Below are 17,106 nucleotides of genomic sequence, written 5' to 3'. Positions count from 1 at the left end.
ATTTCTTCGGACATGCATGAGTGCATCTTCGATGGAATATTACGTTCTTCTTCTTATTAACATAGGCACTGCAAAACCACAGCAAAAAAAAAAAAGTCGGCATTTACTTATATTGCTGAGGTGAACAACACTGTACTGAATCACTGTCATTGGTGCCCACCGTTTGTCAAACAATTCGAAATCTTTTATCGAAAGATGATGATTGGTAGGTGGTGGCGTCAGACACCACAGCGCAGGACCTGACACTATGCCTGTAACAAAGGCTGCAGGCCGTCAGGCACTAATCGACAGCTCACAGTTCGGCTTCAGTTATCGTTGGTGTGTCAGTAGTACGTCGCCATCCCCTCAGCAAAGAATGACACACCATAGGTACTGTCAAGAAGATGATCCGGTCTCATAGCCCTAGCTATAGTTTCACGAAGTTCGGATAGTTGACGGCGCTGTATGTAACCTTCAAAAACGCGACTGCAGCGGAGATGTGTTCCCAAAAAAGAGCTGACATTCCTTTCTTCTGACAAGAAATCAGACCATCGCAGATATTTATAGGCGCTTGCAGAATTTCTACGGGGGCCTGGCAGTGAAGAAAACCTCGGTGACTCGTTAGGCAAGGCATCTGTTATTATCGCAATAAGGTCGCGCAGACCTGTCGAATATCTCTCATGTCAGCCAGCCGCACACAGCTGTGACTCCTATAATGCTGGAACTACGGTCGATCTCATTCGAGGTGATAGAAGGATCACAATTAAACACTTCGCTACTCAAGTGGACGTCTCTGCTGGTTGGGCGCTGATGAACACGCTGTTTAGCGTCCGAAAACCTCAAACCACACACACACTGCTGGTGGAGCTGACACACTCGTCCGCCAATTGGGGCACTCAGATATGTGTGCCCGTTGGATTCCTCGCCTCCTCGCAGAAGACCATAAAGAGCTACGAAGAACCATCCGAGCGGAACTGCTTGCGCATTTCAAGGCTGATCCTGACAACTTTTTTCCGAACATCGTCACAGGCGATGAAACGTGAGTTCAACACTTCGAACCGGAAACAAAACGGCAATCCATGGAGGAGCGCCACTCCACCCCTCCTCCCAAGAAAAAGTTCACACATTCAACGGTTAAAGTCATGGTGACGTTCGTCTAGGACTCTGAATGTGTGTTTAATATCCTCCCTAATGCTGCAGCTCTGAAGTGTATCATGCTACTCTCAGGAATTAGTAAAACACTTCAGCGTATCCGTCGCCATAAAAATGTTAGTGAGCTTCTGCTTCTGCTTCAAACAAATCTACGTATCCGAGAGGAGCGCACACAACTTCATTGGACTGTTCCTCCTCATCCACTATACAATCAGGCTCTCGCACTTTTCGGCCTCCATCCGTTTAACCCAAAGAAAGATGAACTCCGCGGAAGCAGTGCGTGGATCATGGTGAGGTTACTGATGAATCAAGACGCTGACTCCGATGTAGAACAAAGAGTAGTACGATTAGGACGTACAGGCCTCCCTAGTAAGGTGGCGCAATGTCGTCGCATTGAACGGAGATTACAATGAAAAACAGGCTTTTGTGACCAAAAGAGTGGGGAATAACACTCTGTAGGGGAATCCTAAAAAAGAAAACCAACCTGCTTTCAGAAAAAAACGAAATGTGTTGCAATACTTATTTAATAATGTTACTTAAAATCCGTCTTGATTGCAAATTTTTTTTTTTATTATTCATATGACCGGTTTCGGTTCATTCAGAACCATCTTCAGATCTGATGTGACGTAGCATGTGAAAGTGGCTGATTTGGACGGGTTACTCCTGTAACTGAAATAACAGATCTGAAGATGGTTCTGAATGAACCGAAACCGGTCATATGAATAATAAAAAAATTTGCAATCAAGACGGATTTTAAGTAACATTATAAAATCACTGATTGCGGTTATCCCGTAAGACATTATGTCTGTTTTTGCAAATACTTATTTAACACCCCACTTATGTGGCTAGAGTGTGTTGTCAGTGTGGAACAGAGCCACTGCCGCATAATCTCATTTCCTTCGAACTGCCTTGCGAATGTAGAAGACGAGTACTGCCGCGTATTCCAAAGGCACTGACGTTTCGAAAAGTCTGGTCACGTCCCGAAAAACTGCTGCGTCGTCTAGCTGTGGTTAGCGCCCTGAAGCTGGCAATATGCCCTGCCTTGGATTGTACATTTACACCGCGTTTCACAATGCCTTGTAACGTTTGCCACTGGCTCTTGTTATGTGTCCCCTATCTCTTTGAAGCTATCGCGCCAAGTAAACGATCCCGGGACGAAATGTACCGCTCTTTGTTAGATCTTCTCGTTTTTTATGTAAATCTTACTTAACAAGGTTTGAAACTGATGAACTAAAGATAAAAATCGACAGAACGAGTGTTTTATCACTTTCCTTAACATGCGTCCAAGGAATTTGAGCCTCAGAACTGGTTTTCTTGCTATTACTTTTATGTGGTCATTCCATTTTAGGTTGCCTCTTATGGTTCCTCCTACACATTTTTCGGTAGTTAACTAATTCCAGTTATTATTCGCCAATAGTGTAATCGCACAACTGAGAATTTCTTCGCGTGTTAACCATGTTTTACGTTTATTTACGCTCAGATTCAACTGTTTGTCCCTGTACCTATCGTCGATCCTCTCCACATCTATACATATTGCATGTCAACTGCCTTTCTCTGTAGTTTTTCTCATATTTCTCTCAGAATTTCGAACATCTTGCACTGTTTCACATTGAGGAATGGTTTTTCTAGATCGACAAATCGTATGACTATATCATTATTTGTTTTCAGTGGTGCTTCCATTATAAGGCGCAAAGTCAGAACTGCCTCTCTGATGCCTTTGTGTTTCCTAAAGCAAAAGTGGCCCTCATCTAACATACCCTCAGTTTCCTTCTCCACCTTTCTATGGATTCTTATTGTCACCGGCTTTGATGTATGAAATGTTAAGCTGATTGTGAGATAGTTTTCGCACATCTGTTCCCTTGCTTTCTTAATTGTGTGAATGAAATTTTTTTCCGTGTGTCTGATGCACATCATCTTGAACAGTCGTTTCTTTGCAATTTTCCCCAACGAGTTTAGAAATTCTGATAGTATGTTATCTTTCCTTCTTCTTTATTTGATCTCAAAGTCTTCCAGAGCTGTATTTGACTCTACTACTGAACCCTTATGGCTTCCGTATGGTCACTAGTTTTGGCTTGTATCAAGTCCTCAGACAAGTCCGCCCCCTCACAGAAGCTTTATACGTACACTTTCTTCTGCATTTAACAGTGAAATTCCAGTTAAAATGTTATCATTCTTGCTTTTAATTCTACCGAAGGCTGTCCTAACTTCCCTATATTCTTTTTTCTATTTCTTCAGATTTTTCCTTCAGCTATTTCACCTTGGCTACCCTGCACTTACTATTCATTTCGTTGCTAAGCGATTTATATCGCTGCAGTCCTATCTTTCCCTGACCATTTTTGTACTTCCTCCTTTTCGTCGATCGTTTGGTCTCTTTTGATGACCCCGGTTTCCTCGGAATTATCTTCCTTGCATCTTTTTATGACTATCCAGCATCTGTGATTTTCCTTTCTAGAGATATTCACTCGTCTTCAACTGAATCCTCTACTGTGATAGTCCTTAATCTTAGCTAACTTTAAACGAGTCACCCCATTCGTCAGTAATCAGTACCACACATTCACAACGATTCTTCCGTACGATTCACTTAAGTATATCTTCATCACTACTACGTTATAAAAAAGAGGAGGATATTAGTGTTTAACGTCCCGTCGACAACGAGGTCATTAGAGACGGAGCGCAAGCTCGGGTGAGGAAAGGATGGGGAAGGAAATCGGCCGTGCCCTTTCAAAGGAGCCATCCCGGCATTTGCCTGAAGCGATTTAGGGAAATCACGGAAAACCTAAATCAGGATGGCCGGAGACGGGATTGAACCGTCGTCCTCCCGAATGCGAGTCCAGTGTGCTAACCACTGCGCCACCTCGCTCGGTACTACGTTATAATCTGATCTGCTCCTAGGTGGGCATTACAATACAATATCTGATTTCGGAATATCTGTCTGACTATGATGTAATCCAGTTGGAATCTTCCCGTGTCTCCGGTATTTTCCAAGTGTACGTCCTACTCTTGTGATTCATGAATAAAATATTCACCACTACCAACTGAAATGTATTGTAAAAATGAATTAGTCTCTCTCTCATTTCATTCCTAATGCCAAGCCCACTTTCTATAGTAACCCTTCTTTTTATTCCTTGCCTATAACACCTTTGCAATCCCCTGTTATTATTACTTTTTCATCTGAGTTGCCCGTTCAGTATCGTCATATACTTACTCTATCTTTTTATCTTCTGGTTGCGACATCGGCATTCACATGTCAGTTATAAACGTCGGCATTCCCACGTCAGTTAACTTCTTACTTATTTTGGTGACATTGGTATCAACAGAAGATAAAACGCACACTATTAATGGAAACTTATAAATACTGTTTTATGAAAGGGGGGGGGGGAATTGTTTGATGATGTGTTAGAAGAGCCGACCGAGGTGGTCGAGCGGTTCTAGATGCTACAGTCTGGAACAGATCGACCGCTACGGTCGCAGGTTCGAATGCTGCCTCGGGCATGGATGTGTGTGACGACTTTAGGTATGTTAGGTTTAAGTAGTTCCAAGTTGAAAATGGCTCTGAGCACTATGGGACTCAACTGCTGAGGTCATTAGTCCCCTAGAACTTAGAACTAGTTAAACCTAACTAACCTAAGGACATCACAAACATCCATGCCCCAGGCAGGATTCGAACCTGCGACCGTAGCGGTCTCGCGGTTCCAGACTGCAGCGCCTTTAACCGCACGGCCACTTCGGCCGGCTCCAAGTTGACCTCAGATGTTAAGTCCCATAGTGCTCAGAGCCATTTGTGATAGAAGAAGTTTCAATCGAAATGGGAGAGATAAATAATCCATTAATAGAGTCAGAATTTAAGATCTTTTGAAAACTGTGGACAGTTTTTCTGGGACGCAAGCATGGAATCGTTACTCAACATCCTAGAACACGATGCTGTGATACTGGTTGCCGTGACCTACCCAAATAACCTTCACCTCTTGGTCCAGGGCATCACTAGGACTGAGTTAGAGCTTAGAGTCCACCAAACTACTGCAGTATTAATGGAGTGGTGTCAAATTCCAATTTAGAAATTGCTCCAAATGAATCAAACTACATTTTGCTAAGGGAAGTTAAACCTGGAGCCGATAATCAGTATAAACAATGGATTTGATGGTAGAAAAAGATCTGCACGGTACCTCGGTGTTCACGTGTATGGAAAACGGGAACTCGTATCCCACATCGAACAAGTCTCAAGTAGAGCCCTATCGATCTTCAACAAATTCATAACAATTGGCCAAAAGCGATTACATATTTAACCTATAGTTAAAAAGATAGACTTAAATGCACTATTGGCACCAGTAGTGGAATACAGGGCCAGCGCGTGGACCATAGATTTATTCTGGTATGACCGGTCATGCTAGTGAGAAGGATATAGGGGAACGTCATCATGAGATATATATGGACGCCTTTGGGACATCACCAAGGGCTTTTCATCTCCTTCCGAAGATCAGACAAAGGCACAAAATTAGAAATTTCACGCTGTCAATGGGATACCACATTTGGTCACAGGTCACGGACACTACCTGTGTATGTTCACCAGATAAGAATAACGCCAACGCCAGAGTGCGGCTGTGGTGCCCCTGCGGGAACTCTAGAGCAGAATTCGCACTGGCTGTCTCTGTAGACAGGCAGCAACTAACAAGTCTAGATGTGAGTGACATAATCTATGATTCACAGCTAGACGAGACATTATCCAAGCTGGTGAACAAGGTCTCAGCCATCTTACATATTGAGTACATTAACAACCGGAGATGAAGGTTGGAAAGCCTCGCATCTCAGGAGCTGGAGCGCGTTGGCCTTATCAAATTACCAGTACAAGCCAGATTGCGAGAATACCGCCTACGGCGGAATGGATTGGATTTCGTTAACCTGGAACGAACAGGGACAGGGAAGGGGGCTTGGGAAGATGTGATGGAGGACTCCCCTTTGTTTCGAAAAATGCCCCTTCTCTAGTCCCACACCTAACCCTATGACAGAATAATAAATATACCGGAAGAGACAGAAAGAGGTATAAAAGGTGTTTCCGGTAGACGGCACAAAAATTCAACAGTACTTGGAGAACGCTCCACTAAACAATTTGAGATAGGGAACCTGGGGTCGGAGAAACAGAAGGATATTAGAAAGTATAAACTCATCTACCGCTTTGTCTAGCATTACTGTTTTCTACCTTATGTACAACTAACAGCAGCTGGACTAGTGAATTATCGTCTCTTGAAAAGGCCGCCCTTAACATCACAACACGAACGACTGCGTTTGGAGTGGCGTAGAGACCAGGAAGCATGGCCTACTGGACGGAATTGCGTCGCATTCTATACTCAATAAACCGCAACTCTGCCTGTATGGCCTGTATGGCCTATATGGCCATCGTCGACGAGTATGGGTGCGAGCTGGGGAAAGTTTCGGTTGTTCCAGTGTCATGGACAGGCACAGTGGTTTGGGGAGCCATTATGATTGACTGCACTTCACGGCACTTAGTGGTTGATGAATCTGTCGGCACGACAGTACGTTACGGATATCCTGTTTCTCTATGTTTACCTTTCATGTGGCTGTATCGTGATGCCGTTTTTCAATTGGTCTATGTTGTCCCACACGTGTGTCTATGAACCGTCTGCGTGATGTTGAGATACTCACGCCAACAGCAAGATCCACAGATCCGTCGTCGATAGAACACATGTGAAACCAACCTGGATCTCAGCTCCGAGTTCTTAGGTTATCAAGGACCAATGACAACAATTGTGAACCAGCTTTACTCAAGCGGGGATACTACGTCTTCATGACACCCTTCCCAAACGAATCCGAGCATGCATCCAGGCCAGAGTGTAGCCTACGTTTCACTTATAAGTGGGTACATTCCGCCAAGCCGTTTATAAATTTGATTAGATTTTGTAATGACTAAAATAACATCGCATAACCTCTAAAAACGTGAAGGTTCATTTGCCGTCACGTCCCGCTTTCAGGCAATGTGATTTCTATTAAGTTCCCCACGCTCAAGTGCCCGTATGTCCATCATTTCAGAGATGGCTGCTGGACTCGGTTTCTCGATACAGTATGTCAAATCAGACACCTTACAGCTGTCTAATTTCCAGACATCTTATTTGGCTACTAGTTTCGGCAACTTACGACGGCCTCTTCAGGTCCCCTGACCGACGTGTAGGAAGATTCCAACCTCGGTCATAGTGGCCAGTATTCAAATGCTGGTATCTATAGATATCTACTTCACACAGCGATCACTTTACCTATCATCTACCGAGTTGGAGGTTTAAATGTCCCCACACGTCGGTCTGGGGACCTGAAGATGGCAAAGTAAACCGCCGAAACAGGTAGCCAAATAAAATAAGTCTGTAAATTAGACAGCTGAAAGATGTTTGATTTGACATCTTGCCCACACTCAGGCGCTGTCTGCTTCAGCTACCTGCATACCAGCGCTTGTCGTCTCGCAATGTGGCGGCGGCCACCTAGACGCGGCCAGAGCTGGCGAGGACGAGTTCCGCAAGGCGCGGCAGGCCGTGGGGTCGCCGTGTCGCCAGCCGGCTGCCGGCGTGTGCCGGGGTCAGCAGGGCCGCACGAGCCGCCCTCTCCGTGTCGCCCCACACAGCGTCGCCGGCTCGTGTCGCACCAGCCGCAGGCCCCGTGGACTGCTACTTCCAGGACAGGTTACTTACCACACGCGTCACAAGGTGCGTGCGCCGTGGATTTTCCAGTTGAGCGAGCACGCTCAGTGCTCGCTCTCTGTGGGGAACACTTTCCATGGCAAGACAAAAGAGATACTTCGCTCCGAGGTAGCTCGCTCGATACCTGGTGCAGGCAGATCCTTCAGTTCCAGAATCCGACTGGCAGGGAAGACAGATCAGCGTGTCCTAGGCTACACTCCAGTTGTCTCTTCAGTGTCTGCTGACGGTCTTCTGTATTGTACTACTGACGCATGTTATTCGAGTAACGTACCACTTAAGTGATGGTTTAAAACTCGACAGTAGATGAAATATTCTCCGCCTCCAACTTATGTTTCGGGAAGCGAGCCGCAGTTTAATGATTGTTGCCAAAGTCTTGAGTTGCGCATACATCGCCCAATCACAATTACAGCGTCATCATACAAGTAGTGACCTATTTCTTATCACCTATTTCTTACGAGGTAGCATGTGTACTTTCTCAGGTATTATCTTTTAAGAAAGTGCTAGACAGAGTCTACTACTCATCACTAAGGAAAACGTCAAAAATTCGCAAAAAAAGTACGATGAAGTAATTATCCGAATGGGACAGAAATCAGCAGACTTGATTTCATTTGCAGGCAAACAAATCAGTTTCAGAAAAATTGGATGATTTATTCAAGAGAAACAGCTTCACAAATTGAGCAAGTCAATAACGCGTCGGTCCACCTCTGGGCCTAACGCAAGCAGCTTTTCGGCTTGACACTGACAGAGTTGTTCGATATCCTGCTGAAGGATATCGTGTCAATTTCTATCCAATTAGTGAATTAGGGTTGGAGGCCCCTCATGATCAAACTTTCTCAGTTGATCTTGCGACATTGATGACAAAGGTTGAGTTTAGCAATCACGAAGACAGGCAGTAGAAACTCATGCCATGTGCAGGTGGGCATCACCTTGCTGAAGCGCAAGATCAGGACAGCTTGCGGTGAAGAGTGGCCTGGTATTTTATTGACTGGAGTAGAATCGTATTCAGTGACGAGCACCGCATAGAATTTAGCCACGATGACCAGCGAAGACGTGTCTGGACGCGCCCAAGACAGTGGTGGGATACCACCATGACTGTCACCTGCCATACGGCTCAACAACCAGGAGTAATTCTGTGGGCTGCCATTTCACTTCATAGTAGGCCCAAGGTGAACCCAAGGTGTTGGAATGTTGTAGAAGTTGCAGCGCTCGTGTGTGGTCCGACATTGTCCTGTTGGAGGAAAGGGTACTCCATATGTGGATGAACTCTTCAAATTCGTGCTTTCAAAGGGTGTAGCAGCACGCCGACATAGTTACCTTACACATCCTGATGTTACAAGCTACAAGTCGAAGACCTCTAGTGGCACAGAGTTGTAGCTGCGTCGGCGAGGAGGTTATTTCGATCGAGCAATGTATGTCACATGTAATACCTCAAATTTGTTGAGAATAGAACAAAAAATTCGGAGACATTACTTTTCAGCACGCCCTCATAGTTGTGAAGCCTGGAGACATAGTCAGCTAAACAGATCTCGATATGTTCTAGTTAGACAAAAATTAGTTATTCCTGTAAAATTTGTGGAACTACCTCGGTGGAATGTGGAGGTTTATTTTAAGATGAAATATTCACAACAGAAGCTTCAGCACTACTGGGACGTAACATGATAATTCACCACATTGTCCCTGAATGTGTTTGCCAGATCCTGCAATGCTCTCGCGGAGTTAAAACGTATGACTTGTTTCATGACTCAGTTTATTGTGATCCAGGCGTCGGACGAAGGTCTTGGAGTTATTCAAGAAAATTTGACTATTTGCCGCTATCGAGTTCACGCTTTATCTTCTTCATTAACAACAAAAAAAGCGCATCTGGAAGTGTGAACCCAATTTACAATTACAAAATTTCGTTTGTTGGTCATGAATATTATCCGAGTAATCTGAAAATGGGAGACCCATGGTATTTGGTGCCTTGTTAAAGAGTAATGTTGCAATTACGATTTATTCGCTTTGTCACTCCAGTAACTTTAGTTTCTCTATAATTACCTTCACAACACTAAAGAATGCCTTTAATATGGATGAACTTAAACGTGCAACGTGCAACGTGCAAACGTGTAATGCAACAATCCTTAGACTAAACACGTATAGTTTTATAACTGATTCTTCATTGTGTTCTGTCAGTGTGCAACACGATCCTCTATGATTACGGCAGACCGTTTATCGACTGTTTTGCACTCTCAAGAACTCCAAGATTTTGGCGTATAGACATGTAAACTAGGCTCTCGACATTCCGGCAGAAAAAGGCCATTGGTATCTTGTCTGGCGACCGATATCGCCATGTAATAGGAGCCCATCGACTAATCCACTACAATTGAAAAGAAATCTGTGTTCCTTTTTCCAGAATATCTTTGAAAAACCTCCAAAATTTTGTTGTTGGAGTTGGTGTGCATCCTGTACGCACCATTAGAGAAACCGCCAACTCCTGAGTGTGAAACACTGGCAAATAACTTCCCTTTCTATCGTATAAGTAGCGATGGAAAGATGACTACATATGTTCCTAGGACACGATATGCACGAGAAACCGCAGAGTATCATCACTAGTAGTGTGAAGAGCGCTGCGAACGAGTTACACATCGCCCACACGCGCCTTTATTCTTTGGGTGACACCTGAGACGAACGCGTAAGCTATGGAATCATTTGCCGAAGAATGGCTGCACATTCGTCATCACATCTGGGCAATCGTGGTCCTGTGGAAGTACCATCCGTGGAGTTGGCTGAAGGAGAGGCAGTCTCTAGGGCTCTGAAGTCTCCATCATGGTACCTACTTTGATTGCTCTCAGTATACAAGAGACTAGATCGCTCATTGTATACAATGAGGCCCCTGAGCATTCATTTTCTGTTATGTCGCACAATCATATTGGCCGGAATATTCTGATCATCACAGTAGTGGCTAGCAGGTATGCAGCTGTCCCTCTAAGGTAGCTTGTAACGGGACATATTTAGTTGTGCCACTCAGTGCGTCAGTTACGGCGGTCAGGTGTGGTCACGTCACCTCGAGGAGTTTATGGTTTCTGGACATTTGAAATATATTCAGATTAACAGTAGATTCTAAACTGAAATACACAAAGTGTGTTCACAGTTCATATTTCACACTTCTACAGGTTGTAGAGGGGCTTAGTAGATCAAGTTTTACGCAGGAACCCATGTCCTGAAACGTCACCCAACGACATTAACAGAGCGTCAAGGTTACAGGCGCCGGCACCTGTAAATGAATGAGTACACAGGGAAATTTCGTGATGATGTTACAGACTTTCAAGCATAGTGGAGAAGGATGAGTGTGTCAGTTCGAGGAAAGGGTCCCTGTACCCGAACCGAACGAGTCGAAAGCTACAGGCAAAAACATTTTGATGCCTCTGACAGAGGAATACTGTACTGATACTGGTACTATTGTTTAGATCGTAGTGTCAGCAACTTTCAGTGGTGGTAGTATTGAAGAAAATTTTAAAAAAATGTTTAGTGGACATGGGCTCTAAAACGCATACCTTGGGAGCTGCAGGCACTCGTTCAATAGAGGAGATGTGTTTTGCACTAGCGAAGGTAAAGAAATGCTCATAGCTCATCAGATACGCATATCTGTTCTTGTCGTGGTCCATACTACCACCTTTGCATGTTGCATACGCTACATCCTTATTAACAGAAGTACAGGTACATGTATTTCACTGTCAGTGGTATCAGAATTATTTTCGCTTGTAACTTTCGACTCACCAGCTTCCGAAGCAGGTGACCTTACCTATAACTGATACATTTATCGGTCTCCATCATTCTTGAAAGTCTATAACATCATCACGGAATCACCTTCTAACTCCGACGCTCTGTAGCGTCGCTGGATGACATTTCCCGACATGGCTTCCTATGTCAAACTTCATCTACTAAGTCCGTTCTACAATCTTTAAAAGGTTGTAACATAAATTGTGAAACACTCTGTATAACTGAAGCTGGCTGCAAAGGAATAAAACAAGATTGAGGTAGTTGTAGAAGTGATATTCAGCCCGAAGTTTGGCTTGATGCATCTCTCAATGGTCGTCTGTCCAGTGCAATCCTTTCCACATTTGAATGACTATTGAAACCTACATCCGTTTGACCCAGATAACTGTATTCAATTCTTAGTCTACCTCTGAAGTTTTTATTATCAACATTTCTCTGCATTGCCGGTCGGTGTGGCCGAGCGGTTCTAGGCGTTTCAGTCTGGAACCGCGCGACCGCTACGGTCGCAGGTTCGAATCCTACCTCGGGCATGGATGTGTGTGATGTCCTTAGGTTAGTTAGGTTTAAGTAGTTCTAAGTTCTAGGGGACTGATGACATCAGATGTTAAGTCCCGTAGTGCTCAGAGCCATTTCTCTGCATTAGTAAACTGACGAGTCCTTTATGCCTCAGTACCTGTCCTTCCAACTGATTTCTTTCATTACTAGTCTGATATTGCCATAAGTTTCTTTTGTAACCAATTCAGTTGACTGCCTGTTCGTTATACGTCATACCAATATTATTTTAGACAATGACATTACAAACACAGGTTCGGTTTTTGTCTGAACAAAAATAGCATAATTCATCCACTACTTCCCCTTCTGCAATTTCTAATCAAATTCCCTCAGCAGGTTGTTGATATTCATTTTATATCCTCTTGTGGAGAGTTCCTATTGAGGTAGTACACTGATTGATCGCAATTTTCACTCTTGTGTATAGAATGGAACCACAAGGAATCGTCCAGAACTATTCACCGACATTTCAACGTGATTGGAAGCAACAGAAGATTATTATGCTTTTTTACCCTCCTGTGACGTGATCATAGAGGGCTACGACATTGACAAATGTTTGAATACAATGACAAAGGATCCCTCTAAGACAGTCTAGTTTGGCAATACCCGCGGTAGCTCCTGCCCACGTTTATTGAGAATTAGTAAATGTGTGCTGCAAAATAGCCCTAGGTACCTGTAGACAGGCATTCACTAGACTGTTCTGTGATGCCAGTGGCCTATCTGCAGGGATCTAGAGCTATTTCGCAGGTTTTTCTCTCTGTTAAGGCATATTTTTAAAACTATTAATAGATGTGGGCAGGTGCCTCTGTGGATTTTTCCGAAATGAAGGGTCTGAGAAGGACCATTTCCAGTTGTATTCATGCATGTGTCAATGTCGCACTCGCCCGTGATCGCGCCACAGGAGGATGCATAACAGGTGGGCTGAAAAGACATAAGCACCGTTGTCGGAATACGTGTAGGATGCAGTGGGGAGACGTATTACAACACATCAACATACACCAATGGCCATACAGCAGTCGTCAACGGCGTTGGTGGAGGAACAGGGACTACTTACAAGCCGTGTTGCAGCATGGAAACGCGTCGTAGAATACACACTGCTGTCCATGACGATCACTAATCCTATTAAAACCATGAACCGCTTTTTCTAATATCCTGGGGACCGGTCACTTCAAGTAAAATTATTGTCTTTGAATGAAAGTGTTATTTCTATTTCGTCTCACTGAGTATGATTCTCAGTTACCTTCTGTATTACACAAAGTTACTTTAGTCCTTAAGTGTTTCACACCAGTGTAATTTGGAAATACGTGGGTATGAATTTCACATTCCTTTTAGTACTGAGCGTGTGTGCACAGCTGCGAGTTAACCATTGAGTTCAGATGCAAGAAAGCATCAGGTTTATGAGAACGTAATAGTACACTAATGCTCATAAATTAAGGATAGTTGCAGAACGTGGTGCCACACATCGTGGCACTACATAAAACTTGCGGTAATAGCATAGGTACATAGGAAACACACACTACATAGATCTGTAAGTCCACGGTATTGGTGATAAGTTGAGAAAACCGTCCCGAAACACACGTGCTTCAAAACGCCACTGTTTCCTGCGCATGGCCCCAGACATCAATATGGGATATGAACACCATGCAAACGTACACAGGCGGCACAACGGGTTGGCATACTCTGGATCAGGAGGTCGACCAGCTGCTGGGGTATAGCCTCCCATTCTTGTACCAGTGCCTGTCGGAGCTCCTGAAGTGTCCTACGGCTTTGAAGAAGTGCAGCGATACGTCGACCGAGAGCATCTCAGACGTGCTCGATAGGGTTTAGGTCTGGAGAACAGGCAGGCCACTCCATTCGCCCAATATCTCCTGTTTCAGGGTACTCCTCCACGATGGAAGCTCGGTGGAGCCGTGCGTTATCATCCACCAGGAGAAAGGTGGGACCCACTGCACCCCTGAAAAGGCGGACATACTGGTGCAAAATGACGTCCCGATACACCTGACCTGTTACAGTTCCTCTCTCAAAGGCACATTTGACCATCCTCCAGCCGCCCTAGTATTCTACCCCTCATAACGTCATCAATATGTGTTCTTTGAGCCATTTTCAACACACAGGCACCATTAGCACGTCTGAAAATGTCTGCACTCTTACTCGCTGTACCGTAGTCTGACATGCGCCAACACACCTCTGCATATGTGGACTACTGCCAGAGCCACCGTGCGACGACCGCAGGTCAAATGCACCGCATGGTCATACCCCGCGGTATTTAAACCCGCAAACCGACCGCAACAGCCTTTTTTCACCATGTATCAGCAATATCCTTAATTTATGAGGATGAGTGTAGTTTTGAAGTTAAGAATTTTTTTAATATTACGAATGTCGTCCTGTTTTTATTGTTGGAGTAAAAAGGAAATTACACTATTGAAATGCAATATCATTCTCAAAAGATTGGCGCGTGTAAACTACAAGACAAATGGGGAAATGACACATTTCAGAAGGCAGAGAATCTCTCTAACGTTCTATTCGTAATGCGTGGCATGGAGCTAGCTGCACTAGGGGCAGGCGTATCGAAACATGTAGACAAGTCAAATGCTCGGCATTGGCCCACCGATGTGCTTCGCGCCTCCAGAAAGGCGACCCAATGAACTAATATCCAAAGCAGGTTGTCGTCAGACCTTCCTAGACAACCGACTCAGCCACTAGACGCCCGTAATGACGTTTACAGGGACGCTAACGGTGCCCGTATGGAGCACATGCCATGTTGATTAAGGGCATGGGGTGATGATCTATCCACAGATGTGCCTCTGCTTTCTATGTGTGTTGTAAATTTCGTGAATTCGTCTTCTAAAACCCCGGAGGTACTTATGAATAAGACACAAAGGAATTGTGGGTATTGATTTAAATCAATGGAGAAAGCTGAAAATTTGCGCCGGACCAGGATTCGAACCCGGATCTCCTTCTTACTAATCAGACGCTCTGACCGCAAAGAGATCCGGACTCAGAGATCATCGCAACTACACTAACTACCCTAGAAAGTCTCTCGGCGGACCCAAATTCTTAACTTATTTACACAAACTACCGTAGCACGAGTCTCGGCGGACACAAATTCTTAACTTATTTATTTACTAGTAACGTAGTTCCACTGCCCATTAATCTCGTTACTCGCAGCATTTTGCTGGTTCCCGTAGGAGTTCGAGCCTGATGTGCATCCGCACTGAAGAGATCAAATGGTTCAAATGGCTCTGAGCACTATACGACTTAACTTCTGAGGTCATTAGTCACCTAGAACTTAGAACTAATTAAACCTAACTAACCTAAGGACATCACACACATCCATGCCCGAGGCAGGATTCGAACCTGCGACCGTAGTGGTCGCTCGGCTCCAGACTGTAGCGCCTAGAACCGCACGGCCACTCCGGCCGGCCTGAAGAGATCATTGGCCTTCTTCACCTCTTCGAGGTATGTAACAACTAACACAAATCTGACAGCCACTTAGTGGTGTCTTAAGCTATCTTCCGATTTAGCACGTCTCAGATACAGAGAGTTTTGGAGGTAAAAGTAGGCAAAGTACTGTTTCGGACACAAGTATTATTCAGAAGTATTATTCTTAAAGAGTATTCTGAACACGGGCGTTCTGGCTTTTTCGGTGGAACGAAAGGAAAATTACGCCGACGAAATATTTTTCAGCCCGTTTCGATTAACACTTTTGCCCGGAACACTGTCACACAGGCGGGGACGCACGGGGGACAGCTCTATGCTTCAAACTGGACAACGCTTGTACTGGCGCCGGGCGGAACGACATCTTGACAATGGGATTGCTGGAGAGGTATACGGCGCGGTAAAGTGCCCGCCCGCCGCGCCACGTCCCAATCTAGAAAAGAAATTTCCAATTAATACTACAGTGAAAATATTTATTCACTTTGTGCGGCGAACGGCAAATAAGTGTGTCGTTTTTCAGCGTCGCGCGCACGCCCCGCGGGCCGGCCGGTGACAAACGGCGCCGCACCTGATGAAAGCGATAAATCCGCGTCCGCAAGACGCCGCCGCCGCCGCCGCAGCTGCCGACGCCGCCGACGCCGGCGCCGGCCGGCGCTCCATTACCACGAGTGGCCACTGGCCGTCACTCCAGCTCGGCGCCGCGCGGCCCGGCGGGGGGCGCTCGCTGCCTCCTCGGCTGCGGCCCACCTGAACCGAACCGCGCCCCCGGCTATCTCAAAGTACAGGCTGTTTGCAAAATTGTTTTAATACTTAAATGATGGTAACGTTGTACTAACTGCAAGACACGGCACCCAGTGCTATCTATCAACAGCCATGCAGCAGTTATCAAATTACTGGAAGTCTTCTGAATATTTGGATACGCATATCGTCAGCACTCAAAGTAGATAGGAGTAAATACTACCGTCATACCTCAGCAAAAGACCTGACAGACAACCCGAGAAAGTTCTGATCTTAACATCGCTAAGTGTATCTAAGGCTATCATCCAGTCACCTGTTAACGAATCTCCCGTAATAAGCATCCCTGGCATAGAGAAACCAGGTCCTTATGGAATCCCAGTTTGGTTTTTCAAAGAATTCTCTACAACATTGCCACTTACCTAGCTTGAATTTATCACGGATCTCTCGCCCATCACAAAATCGCATTCGATTGAGAAAAATGGAAGTGACTCGTGTATACAGGGCGTTACGAAAAGGTACGGCCAAACTTTCAGGAAACATTCCTCACACACAAAGAAAGAAAATATGTTATGTGGACATGTGTCAGGAAACGCTTACTTTCAATGTTAGAGCTCATTTTATTACTTCTCTTCAAATCACATTAATCATGGAATGGAAACACACAGCAACAGAACGTACCAGCGTGACTTCAAACACTTTGTTACAGGAAATGTTCAAAATGTCCTCCGTTAGCGAGGATACATGCATCCATCCTCCGTCGCATGGAATCCCTGATGCGCTGATGCAGCCCTGGAGAATG

This window comes from Schistocerca cancellata, chromosome 1, assembly GCF_023864275.1.
Source record: "Schistocerca cancellata isolate TAMUIC-IGC-003103 chromosome 1, iqSchCanc2.1, whole genome shotgun sequence".
Lineage (NCBI taxonomy): Eukaryota > Metazoa > Arthropoda > Insecta > Orthoptera > Acrididae > Schistocerca > Schistocerca cancellata.
This window is presented reverse-complemented; position numbering follows the sequence as displayed.